Genomic DNA, 22,360 nt, shown 5'->3' on the forward strand with positions numbered 1-22,360 from the left:
TATCGAGCCTTGATAAGACCCCATCTAGACTACTGTGGCAAGATATGGGCGCCAGGGTTTCTTCTCAATAGGTAGGAGGTGGAGAGGATCCACAGACGAGTGACCAAGATAATAGCAGGGCTATGGACCGAACCTTATGAGAATAGGCTGAAGATTTGTGGGCTGCAGAAATTTGATTGATAGGCGGAAAAGGGGTGATATGATTGAGATATTCAAATTTCTGGACTTAGGGGTTATCCATGGAAGCTTGGTAAGAGTGTGGTTAGCAGGGGTGTTAGAGCTAGGTTTTTTACTTTGAGAATCATAAATGAGTGGAATAAGCTGCCAGAATCTGTTGTGGGTGCAATGATTGTGAATGAGTTCAAGGTGAAGTATGATACTGTGTGAATGTTGAATAGTTGTTCTTGACATGATGTTGGGCCTCCCTCGATGAGTCTGTGGACTCCTTGGAGCTGCCCATAATAACAATAAGAAGGAAAAGTGATATAATCGAGACTTTTAAACTGGTGAGAGGCAGTTGTAGGGTGGACACTGGGGAGTTCTTTCATTTGGTGAAGGAGCGATGACAAGGGGTCATCGTATCTTGGAAAGTACGAAAGGATGCTCTGAGCAAGAGGATCAGGAGTGGTTTCTTTGCATAGAGGGAGTTGGAATGCATTGCCTGATAGCGTGGTGAGAGCAAGAATGGTCAATAAGTTCAAGGAATGGTATGATAGACTTTGTGTTTCCTAGAAAGGACCTCCCGATGAGTCTCTTAACTCCATGGCGGCCTGAATAATAATGATCACAGTACATACTGTCAGCTTAACCTCCCTACCGGCTAGGACGTCTATAGACGTCCAACTAAATCTGGATATGATTCAGCCCACCTGTTTAAAGAACCTGGATAAGAAGCGCAATTTGACTGTCATGTCCATTAGAAGGTGTGATAAAACCTCACGCTGAAGAGAATGGTTAATCGGATTATCTCCCGTTCGTAGCTGCCTCTCAGTTGCCTATAACAAGAACGGAATTTCTTGTTCCATGCTGGTGAACTGGATTTTAGTTATATATGATAGACTAAAAATAGAGAAATTATTTATATTTTCGTTTTCTCTTTTTATTGTACAATACAATTTTAATTTCTGGATAAAATAAAGGTCTTGCATAATTTCTTCACTTAAATATTGCCTTATCTTGGAGAAACAATTTAATTATTTAATTTTTTGCGCTAATTTTTTTCTAATCGCTTACTAGACAAAAGATTTTTCTTTGTTCTCGAAGAAATTAATTCACGATAATTATTTGAAATATTCTTTTAAAAAAAGAAAAGAAAACCGGCTGCCGACGTTCCAGATTATATTATTTTTTTTTGTTGTTATAAATCATCGAAATCGAAGAATACTTCACAGATTTCCTTTATGACACGCTTGAGCAACTTTGCTTTATAGAGAATAACATGAAATTCTTTAATTATATTACTAAATTTTTTCTTCATGTTGTATAGTGATCTACTGTTCTTTGTACTGTTCTTTGTACTTTTCACTTTCTTGGTTTCCTTGTATAATTGGTCATTACAAAATGAAATTAACAGTTATGATTTAAATTTATATTTTCTGCATAATTCAGATATTTTATTCTCCAATTTTTAAAGTAAGCGATACATTTGCTATATTTTATCATTCAAAATATGTATATCAAATGTGAAATTTCATTTCCATATTTTTACAATAGAATTGAACTTTATTTCGCCTCTGAAAGTTTAAACCCCCCCCGTTGCATTACTATCACACACCCGAAAACTGTTATGAAACATAGGTACAGTTTTTATTTAATTCGTTATTTTTCTCTGTTCCACATAACTTTAATTTTTCGATACTGAAATTATGTGGTGATTATTATAAATTAGCAAATTATAAATCAGACAATATACATATTTCCTGATTATTATAAATCAGAAAATTATGTGATATTCGGATATAGGTGAAATTAATATTTAAAATCACTGTCATCTTTCAAATGCAATATCAGAATAAAGAAAGTGGAAAACCCGAAGTTTCGAAATACATTTCGAAAGCCCGCTCTCGAAATGTATTGGTCTACAGACTTGATTCTGAACAGGCCAATGTTTCATGATGTTATGACTGAAAAACAATTCAGTCTCATCGTGAAGTATTTGCATTTTCAGAATAACGAGGAATACGATCAGGCAACACATCCTTGCCCAGTCCTCAACAAAATTTATGATTTTCTGATGAAAATCCGTCAAAAATGTCGATCACTCTACATTCCTGAGAGAGACTTGAGTATCGATGAAAGCCTTATGCCATTCAAAGGTGGACTGAAATGTAAGCAGTATATTCCCAAAACGAAAGCGAAGTATGGAGTAAAATTTTTTATGCTTTGCGAATCGGAAAGTGGATATCTTTGGGATTTCAAACTTTATACGGGAAAGCAAACTGTAATCGAGCACGATAAATATTCGGATCTCCCCTTGTCAATGCGTGCAGTAATGCAGTTACTAGACCCTTTACTGGGGAAAGGTTACTGCATTGTAATGGATAATTACTATATATGTGTCCTGAACTCGCTGATTTGCTTTTACAGCATCGTACAGATAGTTATGGTACTGTAAATGCAAAAAGGCGATATGTGCCTCCAGATCTGGCTTCAGGAAAGCTATCGAAGGGGGAAATCCGAAGTTATCAGCGAGGGAATGTCTTTGCACTTCGTTGGAAAGACAAAAAAGATGTTTTTCTGCTATCTTCCCTGCACAATCCATCAACAGAATCCGTGGAGAAGCATGGTTTGAAAAAAGAAAAACCCATTGCTGTGTGTGCATACAACGACACTATGGGTTGAGTCGACAGGTGCGATCAGCAGCTATCATTCTACTCTGTAATGAGGAAACAGCATAAAAATATTACAAAAAAGTGTTTGGACATGTTATTTGAATTTTGAAGTGTTTGGATTTTGTTATTTGGAACGGTTTCCTCCTGTACAAGAAAAAATGTTTGTCTACCATAACATATCTAGAATACAGAATAGAAATTGCGAAAGCATTGCTGCATGCACATGCACCTTCTTCAGCAAGCAGAAAAACAGGAAATCCTGCCAGACATCTGAGGTTGAACGCTGCTAACTTCAACCATTATCCCGAAAATATACCACCAACGGCTAATAAAAAAAAACTGCACGCAGATATTATGTATGTAATAAAAAAAAAATATCAGAAAGAAAACAAAAATCCCTGAGTGTAAAACTGCTTTGTGTGTTTACCCTTGCTTCAAGGTGTTCCACGCTGTTCAAGAATTTTAAATTCTGAACAGTATGAAATAAAAAATGTTTGTTTTCAAGACCATCAAAACAGTCCTTTTCAGGACTACATATATTGATAGAGGGATACACGAATGCACTGTTTCTTTTTCATCTTGAAGGCTAATTTTAAGTTATTTTTATGACACAGAGAAACTGGAAAGAGTATTCCAGGTAAAGTATTTCATCCAAACAATAAAAAATAATGAAATAAAATCTGCCCTATATATATATATATATATATATATATATATATATATATATATATATATATATATTTATAAAGTGATAAGCCTTTTTATGTCATGTTTATCGAAACGTTTTGAAATTCAGGGGCTACCCTGAGTGTCGAGTCATCAGAATTCAAGGGCGGAACCCCCTTTCGAGTTATCACAATTGAAGGAGAACTGGTCTACCATACCGGAACACGGGGGGGTTGGGCATAGGCCCCCCTAGTTAATAAATGAAATATATAAATAATAACGGGAACATTTTCACCTTGCCAACACTCAACATTGATGTGATATGGGTTCCAAATTTCTTGTTTCGGATATATATATATATATATATATATATATATATATATATCATCATCATCATCATCATCAAATTCCTGCCATGTACCCTCAAGGGGTGTACAGGATATGACAGTACTACATGAAAAAATTACATCATTACTAACTTCCTATCTACAATTTTCCTCCAAATCAGTCTGTTACTTGTCAAGACTCCAACATTATCAGATCTTATATTTCTATCGTCTAAGGCACTTTGTACCGTATCAATCCACCTATATCTTGGTCTTCCTCTGGGTCGTTTTCCTGCCAACCTGGCAGAGAACACTTGTTTTGCTAATCTTTCCTCTCCCATTCTATTTAAGTGACCATACCATCTGAGATTAGCTCTGCTAACGCATTCCTGGATGCTGACAATGTCAAGTTCTTTCCTAATATCCTCATTTTTAATATGATATTGCCATTGATGCCATCTGTTCACGCCTCTAATCTTTCTCAGGACTCTCATATCTGCGGTCTCTAGTCTTTGGTCAAGTGTTTTACTTCTGACCCAGCTCTCAGATCCATAAGTTAAAATTGGTTTGAACACAGTTTTGTATACAGCTAATTTAGTGTTCCGACTAATTTCTTTCTTATTCCATATGAATTTATTCAATTGACTTCCCACGATACCAGCTTTGCTGATTCTGTTGTCTATTTCTATATTTAGTTTACCATCTTCAGTAAAAATTGTGCCTAAGTAGCTAAAATGTTTTACTTGTTCCACAGGTTCTCCATTCACAACACAGTTGACATTTTCAATGATTCTGCCTATTTTCATTGTCTTTGTCTTTTTATTGCTGACCTTCATACCATATCTATTACAACAGCTATTCAATTTAGTCAGAGAATCTTGCAGACTTGTAGCGGATTTATTTAGAAGTATAACATCATCCGCATAAAGCAAAGAGCTGACATTAACATCTCCAATTTTGATATCAGGTTTAATACCACATTCCTTTATAATGTGATCCATATAGATAATGAATAACAGAGGGGATAATGTACATCCTTGTCTCACACCAGATTTAACATTAAACCATCTTCCTGTACTTCCTTCAATTCTAACTGCTGACTCACAACTCAAATAAAGACTAAGTATTGCTTGATATAATGCCCCATTGACACCATATAACTGCAGCGTATTGAATAGCTTCTCTCTTGGCACCTTGTCATATGCCTTTTCCAAATCGACAAAACTTAAATACAGATCTTTGTTATATTCCCATGCTTTCTCGACTATTTGTCGTAAAGTGAAGATCTGATCCTGACAGCCTCTATTTGGCCTGAATCCAGCTTGTTCTTCACCAAGCTTTTCTTCCACAATTCTTCTCAACCGTTTCTCAAGTATACTTGCATAGATCTTGCCAGGAACACTCAGTAGGGAAATACCTCTGTAATTCTCACATTCAGTTTTATTTCCCTTTTTATATATGGGTACTATGAGAGCTCTACTCCAATCATCGGGAATTCGTCCCTCTGTCCAGGCTTTCTGAACTATGCAATGCAGCCACTGTAAGACTCTTATACCACCATACTTCATCATTTCTGGTCGAATATCATCTACTCCTGCTGCCTTTCCACATTTCAAGCCTTTGATAGCTTTTTCTACTTCAAGTATGGATATGTATTCCTGACTGCATGCCTGGTCAGTGTTTTTTATCACTGTGCTGTCATCACTGCTTGTTTCATTTAGCAGTTTTTCAAAGTAATTACTCCATACTTCAAGGATATCTTTTTCTCCTGTTTTCATTTCACCTTTATCATCTCTAATTCCTTTTACAGCACTCTTTCCTCCATTCCTAAGCTTCTTTAACAATCTCCAGAATATTTTGCCACCTTCTTGATATTTATTTTCTATATTCTTGCCAAAGTCCTCCCATGACTTTTGTTTAGCTAGTTTCACACACTGTTTAGCTTTCTTACATTTGTGTCTGTATTCTGTAAGAGTAAAAGATGACTTATTTGCCAGGAACTTTTGATATGCTTTCTTCTTTTCCTTCACTGCCTCTTTAACTTCCTGTGTCCACCAGGGAGTTCTGATTTTTTTATCTTTGCACACAACCTCACCACATGCCTCTCTGGCAGAATCAATCAATGTTTCCTTCAGAGTTTGCCACTGAATCTCCAAGGTTTGATTCCTGTTCTCAAACTCTTTCATTTTCTTTTCAATAATATTTCTGTATTTTAGTCTGCAGTTTACATCTGAGAGCTGCTCAACTTTTATTCGCTTTAAAACTTTCTTACATGTTATTCTTTTCAATATGAAATTCAATTTTATCCTGCTCAAGACTAAATAGTGATCACTTCCAATTTCAAATCCTCTGTACACTGTGGTGTCCTGCACCAGGGAGAAAATATCACTATCAACAATAACATAGTCAATGAGACTTTTCTTATTCCTAGCCTCTTCTCTCCATGTGAATTTGTGCACATTTTTATGTTGGAACATGGTGTTAGTAATAACCAGTCCATGTCCTGAGCAGAAATCCAACAGATATTTGCCATTATTATTAGCTTTGCTCTTTTCTCCAAATTTTCCCAAAATATTTTTGTATGTCTCACAATCATTTCCTACTCTACTATTTAGATCCCCAACAAGGACCAACTTTTCCTTTTTCATTGTGTCAGTTGCTTTTTCTAAAGCCTCAAAAAATTCCTCCACTTCTACCTTAGTAGAGCCTTCTGTGGGACCATAGGCACAAATAAGTCTCATTGTCCAGTTCCCCATTCTCATATTTGCCCACATTACTCTACTTGAGACTGACTGCCATTCAAGAAGATTAGCCTCGTATTTTGTGTTGAATACTATGGCTACTCCTTCTTTTCCTTGATTGTTATTGCCTGAATATAACATTTTGTATTTATTGCTCAGAAAGATCTCACCAGTTTTGGTCTTTTTTGTTTCAGTCACCCCTATTATGTCGATCTGGTACTTATCTAATTCCTCAGCTAGCTCCATTTCTTTGCCATTCAGGCTTCTTACGTTGATAGTACCGATCTTTAACTCTGGTGATGTTGAGTTGGGGTTTGTTTTCAGATTTGTTCCAGTAGCTGACTTTTCGCTGTTCGCCCTGGTTCCCTGGCGAAAACAACGGGGGCCTTGTTTAACCGGGCGACGCCCCAGCCGGCATGAAATTTTGTCATGTTGTACCATCATTTTTTATTTTGGTTTACCCAATAAGAATACAATTTGGTCGGCTAAATCCCAAATTGCCAGCCCATCCTCGTTCGTTCAGTATCAAAGTAGATACCCAACAGGGTGCACCACGAGAAGGTGAGGATTGGACATTAGGTCAGAAGCCCTGGTCGGTTCTCCGCATTCCTTTAAAGGCTATGTGGAGGTCTCCTCTCAGTTATACAGCTTTGACCCTTAAGCACCCCATATATATATATATATATATATATATATATATATATATATATTTTACAACGTTTTGTAATAAAAATTTCTGCTACAATGAAGTTTTGCAGAATCAACAATATTATTACTACTCCCTTATTTCTGTTTCTCGTGTGGGAGAAAAACGGGAAAATGTCACTCTTATAATTATATGAGATGTTATAATGGCCAAAATAGTAAGAAAAAAGTCATTTGCATTTTCTCTTCAAAACACAAAGAAAGAACATTGTAAATTCAGCCAGTGGAAAAGAAAATACTACATATTTTTCTCCTGTTATCTTGTTTTTTCTTTCTTGTAGTACAAAGAAGAAATCACTGCATATAACATGAAGTCTGCAAGAGGGAAAAAATCTGGAAATTGGTTACATTATAACGAATAGAGAAATCATGTCAGAAAAATTATTCACGTAAGATTCTAATCTCAGCAGACATAACATTTTCTTCTAGATTAGATATCTAAAGTGTCTGAACCTTTGCTACTATTTTACACTAAAATCAAAGGGTATGTTCCCCAAGTGATTTACGTTTGTAACAGCTGTCTTGCGAACGATTTATGAAATAAATTATCTGAAATATCCGCAGATTGATTAGGTCCATACTCTCTCCCCCCCCCAAAAAAAAAGAAGATTATGAAACGCATATGCACCTTTTCTTTGAAAATAATTCAAATCCTCTTTTTCAAGATAACTGTATGATTTAATTTCTAACTTTTGATAATAAAAGTGAAACTGATCATTATAAATTAAGCAATTATTTTGGCATAAATAATGTATAAGCATGTAAACGAAATATCAGTATTTCTGTTAGAATATAGGTAATCAACAATCGAAAAGGAAACAAGACATTCTTGACATATTCTGCACTACAGCCTGGGGCACTTTAGTGTTCTCCCCTTTCTTCTCAATAGCACTGAGAGTAATAAACCTTCAGCTTTTCCTGCAGCTAAGAGGATATTACCAAGTATTTAGATGTAGATTATTTCAGAAATGGCTTCCAGCAGCAGAAGAAGTAATATTTAGATTTTTGAAAGAAAAACAAACACAAATAATACTAGTGAACTTTCTTTTGTGTGGTATGCATATAAACAATTTTGCATGGTGAAAATATAGCATGTTATTTCTAAAATTTCACATAATTTCAGCGGACAGTAGAACAGCTGGTTTTAGATTGCAAATAAAATCTGATTGCTGTAATCTTTTGTCAAAATGGTAAAATGAAGTAATTGATTCTGAATGCTGTCTAGAAAAGCTTTCAAACCTGTATTGAAATTTAGAGTAGTTATGCAATTGAGTTCCAGGAGAGAACAAGGAGGGGGGGGGGAGAAGCATTAGAAAATCTTCAAAATGAGCAAAAATGTTGAATCATTCCGTATATGATATTTTTCACATTATATTTTCAACACATCTACAAGGTAATGCACTAGATATTATCGTAATATGCATAATACAAATAAATAAATAAATGACGAAGGCGAAGAATTACTGCTAAAATATCATTGGATATAAATTTTTGATACCAAAAAGACACAATCGGAAACCGAGTAATGCAATTTAGCATTTTAACATTTTTTTTTTATTTTGTCTTCATGAATAACAAAAAATCGTTTCTAAAACTGAAATGTGATGATCCATATAATGCTATTTCGCTAGAAACGAAAGAAAAAGGATATATTTATTTCAATAAATATTATTTAAAAATATAAATATTTGACATTATATTTTCAAAGCAAACATTCGAAAATTCGAAAAAAAATTATTCAATTATTATACGTAAAGTGAAAGAACAATTAGTGCAACTCTTCTGGTGCACTGATTTGTAGAATAAAATACACAAAATTTACTATCACTAAATAGATTCATTGCAAAAGCTGATCAGTGGTCATTTCAGGATTGATTTTTTTTCGCATATGTGAAATTCGTTTCAATTTTTGGGAAGAGACACAAAAATCATTTTAGAGGCAAGAAAGGTCAAATAACTTAGGACAGTAAACGAAATTCTAAGCAACACAATAGACGTGAAGACAGGGGGAAGGGACACAAAGGTCACTCAGTAACAGTTAATCCACTAATGGCTATAGAATAGCAGTAACGAGATTAACGGCGGAGGAAAGTAATGGCATGATAAAAGGTAGAATGCCGACGAAGTTTTGATCAATGAAAAAAGCTAGGAAGTGTTGAATATTTCATCCATACCGGCCGGTTGTTTCTCTTGTAATAAAAACAAAATAGCAATTGGAGATTTTCTTATTTTTGTCTTGTAATCCACCAGGGGCAATATTTATTTGTTTGCCTGAGGTCGCGATCTGCACTGGCGATGGCCCTGTGGATCAATTTTCACTTTTGTATACCAAAATCCGACTTTTTCAGTTCCTTATATCCACTATACATCAACTCAAAATATCTGACATAATAAAATCTTTAGTATACAAAGCAAAGCTCACAAGATTTCTTCTTTGGAAGAATTTCTAAAACAGGAATTGGAAATTGTCAAAGAAAGTGCCTTACTAATGGATATAATCCAATAATAACAGCCCCCCCCCCACCAAAAAAAATTACCCACTGTCCTATAAATAACTCAACCAAGAAGCCCACAGGACTCCTATGCCATTTATTAAAGGCATCGCTGAATGTGTGGCAAAAATATCAACTCATTGCTACCAATGGGGCAGGTGATTTAAGCTGTGATAGGGAGAGTGTTTTTTAAACGGTGTGTAGTGCGAATTCTTTTGTGAATTGTGCTGCATTTTTTTTCTCATTGACACAAGTGTTCTTTAGTGGTTCTGCTTTTGGAGTTTCGTTGTTATATATTGTGTTATTTTTGGGTTACCAAGAAAGCGCGGTCACAGTCTGCAATATTTGCGGTGGAAGAGAAGATAAGTTTTCGCTATCTTGTATAGTTGAATATAGCGTTATATATATTTGTTTATATTTAGCGTTTATATATATATATACATTTTTTTTTTCTGTGATACAGTGTACATATATACTTTTAGAGATTAGTTTAGTAGTTACTCGGCAGTAAGGAATGATGGCAGACGCAGCTGCAATCCCAAATGGCGTGTCACCAAGTCCTTTGCCATTTAAGAACTCTGTTACACATAACATAATAAAGGATTTGTGGCATGCAGTGTTTGCGACATGTATGCTTCCTGGGAGTTGGATATGTGGCGGGTGAGAGAAGGGAGAGTGCGTATATGCACAAAATGCAGACAGTGGGAGGAAATCAATGAATTAGATATTTCGATAACAGACTTAGTTGCTTCAGGAATGGGAAATGAATGTCGGGAGACGAGTAGTGTGATAGGAGAGAATGACTAGCGAAGTATGAACGAGAAAATGAGTCTGGAGTAGTGGCGGCCAGTGAAACGTTTAAGTGGGGGGATACTGCATATACAAAATTAAAAAAAAAAATTTTTTTTCCTAATCGGTAACCAACATATTAATAAATAAATTTACATATTAAAATATTCCTTTATTAAAAATATTTCACCCTATCCACAAACAAACACCAATATTAAAAGTTTCGTATATCTCACAGAAATAACGAGCGCATGCATGCAATTTATCTGTGAGCGACACTGCCCAAACGAGCAGTGTCGGAATCACTTGTAACGTGCAATGAAAAGCGCAAACGAATATCGGCTAGAATAGCTGCAATTGGCCGAATGTGATAATTCTGATACTGGGTTAGATCGCAGTGTATTTGTGTCGTAATCCAAAGCGTTAATCGAACAATTCCAATTATTAACTATTCAATCTATGTCAAAACATAAGCGTTAACCTTTAACATGTATGATTGCATTTACATAATGTTGTAAGCATTCTTATTATTTATAAACACAAACAAAGTTTAATTTTTTCATTTTTTCCTTGGAGGTGCTGCAGTGTTGCAGTGCTTATGTATGAGCCGGCATTGGCGGGAGTGTGGAAGGCTTGAATGACTTTGAAGTTTACGGAGATGGTTTTGATTGGGTAAGTGAATGGTGAGTAAGAGTGACTAACTTGCAGAGAGGGATAGATGAGCTGAAAGGGAGGTGTGATGTTTTGTGAATGAGATCAGAAGTATGAAGGAGGAGATTAGGAGAATGGAAGATCTGTATGCAAGGCGAATCAGAGTGGGAGCGAGAGAAAGTTTTGGGAATGATAGAAGAAAAGAAAATAAAAGCGGTAGGAGAGAGGGAATGAGAGAGAGGTTTGGGAATTCCAGGGATAGAGTGAAGTCAAGAAGGTAGGTAAGTAGGGGAAGACAGAGAGAGAAAGTATCAGAGGAGAGAGTTTGAGGGATGCATGTGAGCAATCGAGGAACAGGGTGATAAGAGGTGTAATGTATGGTGACTCAATGATCCGTGGTATTCAAGATGGGATGCGTGAGGATTGTTTACCTCGAGGAACGATAGAAAGTGTGGCTATTGTAATTCAGAGCGGGGGTGAAATGGTGGGTGAGATGATTGTGATGGTATTAACAAATGGGAGATAAGGTACATGGGGCAGCGAGAGATGAGATTCTTGCTGGAGGTTGTATGAAAAAAGACGCAGAGAGGAAAGATAATGTGTATGTTGCCTAGGTATGATAGTGACAAGCTGAGAAGAAGAGAAGTAATATTGAATAACATAATAGCTAGAATGTGACAGAAGAGAGGATTGGAATATGTGGATGCTTGGAGGGCGTTTGAGGACAGGACAGAATTGTATGCGAGAGACTGCTTGCATTTGAATGAGGAAGGACGTAGGCATCTGTTCTGAATGAATCGGTAATCAATGCAGGGAAACCAGAATGCCCAGTGGGGATGGCAGCAGGGGTGCCCTCTTGTGGGAACGTACTTAGAAGAAGGGGGATGGCATCAGGTAATGCTCATCACAGTGGAGTCTAGAGGGAATAATACTGGGTATAGAAACAGTAGCATTTTTATGCTTTATACTAATGCCAGGAGCATATGAAATAAAGGAGGGGAATTGTGGCTGTGATAGCATCAGCTGGGTTAAAGATTATTTGGATTACTTAGACGTGGTTGACAGAAGAGGATATAATAACAGGAATAAAAGTAGCAGGTTATAGCATTTTTTGGCAGAATAGGAAGGGAAAGCATGGTGGTGGAGTACTACTTATGATAAGTGATGACTTATGTTCTCTATGAGAGGAGGCTTTGGAAGTCAGTGACACTAATGATTTTGAAAGCATATGGTGTGAGGTAGAGATAGGCGGGATATTTAGTGTGGTGTTGCTACAAACCAAGGAGCACAGAGGGTGGGGACCAGGAGATGTTTAGACAGTTGAGCTTGGCAAGTGCAAGAAGAATGATTGTTATGGGAGATTTCAACTACAGTAGTATAAATTAGGAAGAAGCAGATGCATGCAGCAATAAGGGAATGGAATTTCTAGAATTGTTGAGGGAGAAATGTCTTAGGCAACATGTAATAGAGGGAACAAGAGGTTCAAGCGTTTTGGATTTGGTCATAGTATCAGAAGAGTTGATAATAACTGAAATGACATCTCTCGCACCAGTTGGAGAGAGTGACTTTGTGGTTTTGAATTAGAAGATGAACCGACATGCAAGAATATCAGAGAGACAGGAACGTATGTAGAATTATAAGGCAGGTGCTTATAAAATACTCTTAGACATCAACTTGGGGAGTTTCATCGAGGGAGGAATTGAATGGACAGGATCTCATTTAGTCCTTGTGAAAATGTGAAGGAATATTTATTAGCAGCAATAGTAAGCTGTATTCCACGAGCGAAGAAGAGGACACAATTTGGAGTAAAATGGATGACAAACAATATTAAACAAGAACCGCATGCGAGAAAGAGGCTATGGAATAGATATAAAGAGACAGGTGAAGGGACGATGTATGAAGAATATAAGATACAGGCCAGGAGAGTGAGTAATATGGTAAGGAAGACGAAACTGGAATAATTGGCCCTATGATCCAAAGAAAATCGTATGGATTTTTTTAGAAATTCCATACGAGGAGAAATTACTGTGGAAGATTGATATTGTGGGATTAAAACTGAAATGGAGTGACTGATACAGAGGACATAGTAGATTGTTCAATGAAGACTTTATTGGAGTATTTCATCCTGGAGGAGTAAATTTTAATAGTAGAGGGATAGGGCAGGTTTGAGGTTTAGAAGTGCAGAAGAAGAGTGTGTTCCACATTCTGAGTACTCTGGATGTCAGAAAAGCTGTGGGACCGGATGGTATTTCACAAGGTTTTAGAGAATGTGCTCGAGAACTGACATCTCCATTGAACTGACTTTTCAATGAAATCCTGGCTACAGGAAAGGTGCTCAGGGAATGGAAGGAAAGTAAGATAGTGCCATTACATAAGGGTGGTAGCAGACTGGAAGTGTCTAATTATAGGTCAGTTTGTGTGTCATCAGTAGTAGTTAAGATCTTGGAGAAATTAATGATGGACTGCATACAGCATTGGGCAGATGAAGGTAATGTTATCTTCGAGAGTCTACATGGATTTTTTAAGAGGCACTGTTGTTTTAGTAATATGCTAGCATTTTATAATGAAGTTATGAGAGCAGTAGATGGGGGAAAGGCATATGCTGCCATTTTCTTATATTTAGCAAAGGCATTTGAGGGTGCCACCTGATAAGTTGATATTTATGTTGCAGCGCATAGGTTTCGATGTCATATTAGTCAACTGGATTCAGGATTGGCTGTCTGATATTTGTGTATGGTGGACTAGTTTCAAGGAGGTAGTGGTTTACAAGTTGTGCCCACATATCTCAGTACCGGGACCTATACTTTTTAACCTTTATATCAATGACATTGTCAGTTGATTGCAAGGGGATATTCAGTTGTTTGCGGGTTTGCGGAAGATGCTAAGCTGGGGAGATTTATTAGATAATGCTGATGTGGTACCCCTGCAAGAGGATCTGAATAAGCTTGACAGATAGGCAAGTGAATATTGGTATGTCGGTTTAATGCAGCAAAATGTAAGGTGTTGTGGTTTAGGACACTGCATACTGTATTGGAGGTGCTATACTGGAGGAAGTAGGAGAGAGACGAGCTCTGCGGTTGACAGAAATCTGAAATTCAGGGGACATATTGTAAAGATGGTGAAGGTATCACAGGGGATTGCTGCAATAATGATAAGGATGTTGACCTGCAGAGATAAGAGTTAGCATTCAGTTGCATAAGACCCTGATCAGACCACACTTAGACTACTGTTCTCAGATTTGGTCCTCATGATTGAAGGGGATAAATTAACTGCGGAAAGGGTACAAAGGCGGATAACAAAGATGGTTTCAGGACTGTACTATGCTAGTAATGAGGATCGGCTGAGGGAATGTGGAGTGCAGAGTTTGGTGGATTGAAGGAGAGGTGATATGATTGAGACTTAAACTGTTCAGAGTTTGTTATGGAGTTGACATTGGGGAGTTCTTTTGCTTGGTTGAACAGCGTGAAGAAGTGATGACAAGGGTCCATAGAGTAGTAAGAGCGAGAACGGTTAATGAGGTTAAGGTGTGGTATGATAGACTTGTTTCCTAGGAAGGATCTTCTGAGATTAGTCTTTTGACTCCTTGGAGGCCTAAATAATAATAATAAATACACTACCTCCTTTTGGGGAATTAAAAGCATTGAGGATTTATTTTATTTTTAATTTTGCTCTCTAGGAACAAGAGTTTACAGTCCTCCAGAGTGGATTCGTGAACAATCCTATTATGGTAATGCTGCTACTGTATGGTCACTTGGAATTCTCCTTTATGATATGGTTTGTGGAAATATTCCATTTGAAAATGACAGAGATTTTACGGGCCGAAGTACAGTTTCATCGAGTGATATCTCTAGGTATTAATTTTTTATTATTATTATTTAAAAATTAGTTAGATAGGGCAAAATGGCCTCGCCTACTCCCGTATACTGGAATAAAAAGGCGTTAGCTGATTTTTTTTTATTTAAAAATTATTTCATGGACACCTCTATGGAGTCCTAAGACCCATCGTGTAAGATCAAAACTATGAACACAATATCAATAATATCTCGCCTTGAAACCATTAACAGACAAAGCACTCGCAACTTGGAGAACCTATTCATATCTCTCTCCAAGTGAAAAATCTCGTCCTCGCACCCTTGTTAAACACTATTACCTAACTTTGAGGGATGGCCTCTTCTCTTGCCCCAATCTACCCAAGTGTTGAAATATATCCCTTTTATTAATTCTATAATATTTCTTAAGTAACTCAAATGATTCTATCGTATTCCTGTTCGTTGACTATATATATATATAAATACCAACTTTTGCAACCACAAACCTTCAATCGCTCTGCATATGAAGCATTTTACAAACCACTCACAATCTTCGTCAGCTACCTTGGAACTTCACCACTACTTCCTCATCCCAAAGAAACCCAGTTTACCAGAGCTGAGCACAGTAATACAGATGTGGATGCATCAAGCTACTACTACCACCACCCCCAAATCCATGCTTCATCAGTTTACCAAAATTCATAACTTTTCCTCATTCAAGTGATGTACTTTGTTCTACTCATGCTGCCATCCTATTTAAATCATCCTGAAAGCACTCTATATCACCATGATTAACTATTACCCTACTTTGTATCATCAGCAAACTACTGAATATCTCCCTTCAAGTTATTTCTTATATCATTTACGTATGAATTAAATAGCAGTATGCCTTGCAGTATGTCACTTGTCACCTGGATTCTGTTCCTCCATATACTACTTTGTGGAATCTGTCCATCAGCTACTCTTTTATTCATATCACCATTTCTCTCCAACAGCGTTTATTGTAGCTTATGTAATCCAATGTACACTCCATGTGGTAACCTCTCGCATGTCTTTCCAAGATCCAGCACTATCATCGTGTAGCAATTCCCTTTATCCAAGTAAAATGTTAATATTATAAAACGTTGGTAGATTATTAAGGCATGACTTAATCCTTCATAAAGCCATTCTGCCTCACATAGAGTATTATATTCTTATCTGCCAATTCCAGAATTCAATTTGTGTTGAACTTTTTATTAGTATTATTATTACCACCCAAAACCCCATGGAGTCAGACTCCTCTCGGAGGTCCTTTTATCATACACACAGCTCATCATACCATGCTTTAAACACCCATTGCTGCAGACACCACACTCTCAGGCAAGGCATTCCAATCATTCACAACTTTGCATGAAAAAACCCTGCTTCTCACTCTCCTACTCGCATCCTCTTTATAGAGTTTCCAGAGATGACCTCTGGTTCTCCCCTGATCTCCCACTCTTTTCTGTAGAACCTCTCCAACATTGATCCTATAACAACCCCTTACTAACTTGCAGGTTTCTATCATATCGCCCCTCTTCCTCCAGTGCACCAGACTCTGCACTTTGCATCTTCTCAATCTTTCCCCATATTCGACATTCCAGAGGTTAAAAACTACCTTAGTCAGTTACTTCTGTACCCTTTCCAACATCTCTTCGTCCTTCTTAAAAACCAGATGACGAAATCTGGGCACAATAGTCCATGTTGGCCTAAGTAAAGCCTCATACAATGGAACAGGAATCTCCCTATTTCTACAAGTCAGTGTTCTCTTCATCATTCCCAGAAGTCTTTGTGTTATCTTCACAATTTTCGCAATGTGTTCCCTAAATTTCAGATCCTTATCCACTATCATCCCAAGATCTCTTATTTACTTTACCTCTGACAATATGTACTCACCTAGCATAAATTCTGCATCCCATCTTTGTTTCCTAAATTTTAAAACCTTGCATTTTGAAACACTGAACTCTCATCTCCATTCCTTTGCCTAATAACTCAATTTATTCCAGTTTTCTTTTAATGCCACAACATCTTCTCTACTCTTCATCGTTCGACCCAACTTTGCATCATCTGCAAACAACTGAATATCTCTATCCAAATATTCACAAATATCATTAATATACACGTTAAACAATAATGGCCCTAAAACAGACCCCTGAGGTACACCACTACTGACTTTCCTTTTCCTGGATATCGCGCCCCCATACACAACTTGTTCATACCTATCAGATAGCCAGTCTCCAATCCAATGCACTAATTTTATATCCAACCCCATCCGGTCTAGTTTGACTATCAATTTATCATGCGGTAATCTATCAAAAGTCTTTGCAAAATCAAAGCATACTAATGTTTATCCCTCTTCTCTGTCCAAGGAAGCTTTCACCTTTATTGTAATAAGTAGATTAATAAAACATGACCTCCCTTTAGCAAATACATGCTGTGCATCAAAGATAATACCATTGTTATCAACCCATTTCTGTATCCTAGTTCTCACCAGCTTCTCTAACAACTTAACAATACCTGACACACAAATAGGCCTATAACTTGATGCCTGAATTCTATCACCTCCCTTATGAAGTAGAACAACCTTTTCCCCCTTCCACTCCTTTGGAACTCGACCCGGTACAAGACATATTAAAAAAATATATTAAGAGATATCACCTCCCTGGCATATTCCTTCAAAATATATGGTGCTATATTATGAAATCCCACAGCCTTATTAACATCAAGTTTGATCAATTCCCCATATGCCTCTTGTTCACTTATAATCAGTTTCGTCTCCCCATCATCAACTGATCTCAATCTCTCCATGATTTCACATTCACAAGAATGAGACCTTTATCAACTGCTCATTGAGTATCTCCACTATGTCTTACACAGCAGTTGTCCTTATACCATTTTCTCCAGTGAGTGTCATCTTTCCATAATCGTTTTTTTTTGATGGCTACATATTGAAAGAACTTCCTAGGATTCTTTCAGACTTCATTAGCTAACTGCTGCTCATACTTCACTTTTGCAACCTTACCAAGCAAGTCACACTCCTTGCCTGAGTTTTGTAATCCTCATGGAATTGGTTATTACCACTTCTCTTATGGTCTGAGAGTTGGGTTAGAAATAAAGAACTTGATCACAGACTAGAGTCCACAGATATGAGGGTTCTTAGGAAAATTAGGAGAGTGAACCAATGGCATCAGTGGCAGAATCATTAAAAAGAATTAAAAATGTAGCTGTTAGAAAGGAACTTGACATTATTAGCATTCAAGAATGTATCAGCAGAGCTAATCTAAGGTGGTATGGCCACTTAAATAGAATGGATGAGGTAAGGTTAGCAAAACAGGTGTTTGTTGCCAGGATGGCAAGAAAGAGACCCAGAGGTCTAGGTGGATTGATTCAGTTAGAGCTGCCTTAGGAAGAACGAAATGTTAGATATGGCAATATAGGAGTGCTTTCAAGTAATAGACTAATTTGGAGAAAAACTGTGGATAGGAATTAATAATAATGTAAACTTAATCATGTTGTGCTGTTGCAATAACCAGATATATATTAGGAAATTGATAAATTAAACCAAATAGTACGGATTGTGACCAATAAAAGCTGAAATAATTGCTTATTAATGATAAAGTCAGAGTTTACTGGGAAAGCTTGAAGAACTACGTGGGCTGAATGTGTGCTATCCAAATTCTTGGGATTTTTATGCCACCATTCTTGTTAAGTTAATCATAATTTCACAAGTTTGTTTAAATTTTTCTTCATGCCAAGTTTTTGTACGATGAAAAGTACAGGTACTTTTCTAATCAATTTGGTGTAGGGTATTAATTGTGTGATCTGAAAGGTCTGTTTTACCAAAATTGTTAAATTCAGTGTGTTGTTTGTGTTCTTTTTTATGGATAGGGATTGTACACCCCATTTCTCTAATATAAGGTAAGTTACAGGTGCAATAGATACAATAAACGCCAGGTATTTGTACAAATAAATAACAACACATAAGTAATTGCTATAGAAAAAACTACTCTCAATAAAATTCTTCATCAAAAATGCATGCAATATTGATTACAGCAAAACTATAGCTATCCCAATACATTAAAGGTTTATCAGAAAAAATAGAATTCTACGTCATTATAAACTTAATGCCAGTTTTAAACCACCTATAAAATTAAAAAAAAAATAAACATATTCGACTCATATCTACCCTCTCCCCCCTATTGCCTCACCATGGAGATTAATGGGTAAAGTAGTTAGTAAATTAACCATTTTATAAATGACACTATTATCCTTCACTTCGTGCAACAACTTCTTTAAATCCCTTTCCACATTCTTTGTCTCTCTATTCAAGCTGTTTGTGCCCACCATGACCACTAATTTTGATGTCTGTTCTTTCATCAAATATCAGATGCAAAGCATCTGATATTTGCTTTATTGTACCATATGTAAAACGTATTTGTACACTTTATTTTTTGCCACATCTTTAATAATAGGGTTGCTTTATATGTGACTCAATCTTCTTGAGATTGAGAAGCTAGAGAGTTGTATAAGTGAGTTGTGTATGATGGGGTAGTTTCAAGGAGGTAGAGGGTTACAAGTGGGGTCCACATGACTCAGTACTGCGACCTATACTGTTTATATCAATGACATTGTCAGTGGATTGCAAGGGGATATTCAGTTGTTTGTGGAAGATGCAAAGCTGGGAAAAGTTATTAGTAATAGTGCAGATGTGGTAGCCCTGCAAGAGGATTTCAATAAGCTAGACAGATGGGCAAATGAATGGGAATTTCAGTTTAATGCAGGAAAATGTAAGGTCTTCAGGTTTGGGACACACCGTTGGGATTCTGCATACTCTATTCGAGGAGCTATACTGGAGGAAGTAGGGGAGACAAGAGATCTGCAGTTGATGATTGATAGAAACCTGAAATTCAAGGGACATAAAGGTGGTGAAGGTAACACAGAAGATTGCTGCAATAATGAGAAGGACACTGATCAGCAGTGATAAAAGTGTTATCATTCAGTTGTATAAGACTCTGATCAAGCCACACTTAGACTGTTGCTCACAGATTTGGTCCCCAGGATTTGAAGGGGGAATAAATTAACTGCAGAAAGTGTACAAAGGCAGATAACAAAGATGGTTTCAGGACACTATGAGGTTAGTCATGAGAATCGGCTGAGGGAATGTGGACTGCAGAGTTTGGTGGATAGAAGAATGAGAGGTGATATGATTGAGACCTTGAAACTGTTGAGAGGTGGTTACAGGGTTGACACTGGGGAGTTCTTTCGCTTGGTTCAACATCGTGAAGGAGTGATGACAAGGAGTCATCCCTGGAAGTTACAAAAGGAAACTGTGTGCAAGATGGTGAGGAGTGGTTTCTTTGCATGGAGGATGGTAGAACCATGGAATGCATTTCCTGATAGCAGTGAGAGCGAGAACGGTCAATGAGTTTAAGGAGTGGTATGATAGACTTTCTGTTTCCTAAGAGGGACCTCCCACGACAGTCTTGATGGACTTTGTTTCCTAGTAAGGACCTCCCGTAATGAGTCTTTTGACTCCATGAAGACCTGAATAATAATAATTCACAACTTCGTTGTCATTTACATCAGTTATGCTCTTTGTTAAACGTTCAATTTCCTCCCTACATTTAACCTGACTGACTCTTAATTGTCATTATCTCTTGCCTAACCTCTTCGATGTCATTTCTAGTATTACTCTTGCATCCATTTTCTGATTATTGGAATTCTTGATAACGCCGTTCTCATTTTCAGAACATCCTCGCCTTTTATTACACTTTTCACGTATATAATACATTCCTTTTTGCTTGATTTAACACTCCATAAATCTTTAACTTTTTGGATGCATACATAAAACAATTGTTGCATCTTATCTACCTAAAATTTCAGGGAAAAACTTTATCTCTGAGTTGACACCTTCTTTGCTACTTCCATACTGTCATTCCATCACTTTTGTAATGTTAATCGCACCTCCATGTTAATCAAAGCGAACATTTTTAGAAATACAGTGCCACGGTACAATGATTATGTCCAATTTGTCCGTTACACAAACGTACTGTCACACAAATCTAAGCATATAAAGTGTGTGTGGGGGGGGAAACACTTTTTGCAACCATTCAATTAAACTGCTACTTCACGTCACAACAATAGCGACTCAGTGTTTTTTTTTTGTCTTCATAAGTTCTTTACTATGAATTTCTTCAGCCTAATTTACCCAGTTTTAGTGCCGGCATGCACATATCACTTCTATGATCATTGAGGATGGAAATTTGATATTACTGAAATATCATAATTATTAAAGTTATTGCATTTAATATTCAGTATGTGTTGTAATTTGCTCAAAAAATAATGAGAACTAAGTAGAACCAATGTAGCTACACTGCCTCCTTGTGGAGGAAGCGATCACGTGGTTTGGACTTGAGTGATAGCTGGATATAAGGAGTATGTAAGGGCGAGTATCAGGAGGTTATTGAGAAGAGTGAAAGAAAAGAGTGTAGTGGGAAAGGATATCAGTGTGTTGCTGAGGTATGACAATGACGAGTTGAGACAGAGCTGGAATCATGAATGATATGTTAGCGGAGCTCTGTGAGGAGAAGGGAGTACAGTTTGTGGCATGTGTTTGAGAGAAGAATGGAATAATAAAAGCATGTTGCATTTCAATGGCTTTGTAGTGAGTCTATTGTTGAAAGTGTTGATAATGGAAGTGGTGTGTGTTGCATGCAAAAAAAAGTAAGAGATGAAATTAATGCTCAGGAGAATGATATTGCAGAGACAGGAATTCCTTGGAAGTGGAAATATGGTAGTGTGAGAGAGAAGGGAAAATGGAAATGCAAGATGAACAGGGAAATGGAGGGAGCTGGGGTGGACAGGGAGACATGGTAGAGATTAGATGTTGAAAGCAGCAGTTAATGTGTGTATGGAGATGGAGTATATTGCGATGTAAGTGGGGAAGTTGAGATGGAGTGGATATGTGTGGTGATAAAGGTGATTGGGCAGTAGAAGTTGTGGTAGGGATATCGCAATCAACCTGTGGCTTGCATAGGACTGGTTATAGACCTAAAAATGAACTGCTGCGTTCATTTACAAATGCCAGAAGTATCGGAAATAAGAGGGATGAAATGGTTTCAGTGATCGACTTTATTCAATCTTGAATTTTAATTATGGCTATATAAATTGGAATGAAGAAATGGGGAATAAGGAAATATCATTTGGGAATAAGGAAAATGAATTTCTCAAGTTCTTGAGAGATGACTATCTCAGGCAGCATCTAAAGGAGGGCACATGTTGATTGAGAGTTCAAGATATGAACATTTCAACAGAGGATGTAATTTTGAGACT

The 22,360-nt window shown here is 36.9% G+C and overlaps 1 pseudogene; it reads left to right on the top strand.

Annotated features, from left to right (window-relative positions):
- Window positions 1-22,360, top strand: part of LOC150107848 (serine/threonine-protein kinase pim-1-like) — a 108,840-nt pseudogene that overhangs the window by 29,692 nt on the left and 56,788 nt on the right.

Source organism: Typopeltis vanoorti, chromosome 4 (assembly GCF_054136105.1).
Source record: "Typopeltis vanoorti isolate ZY-2024b chromosome 4, IOZ_Tvanoo_1.0, whole genome shotgun sequence".
Lineage (NCBI taxonomy): Eukaryota > Metazoa > Arthropoda > Arachnida > Uropygi > Thelyphonidae > Typopeltis > Typopeltis vanoorti.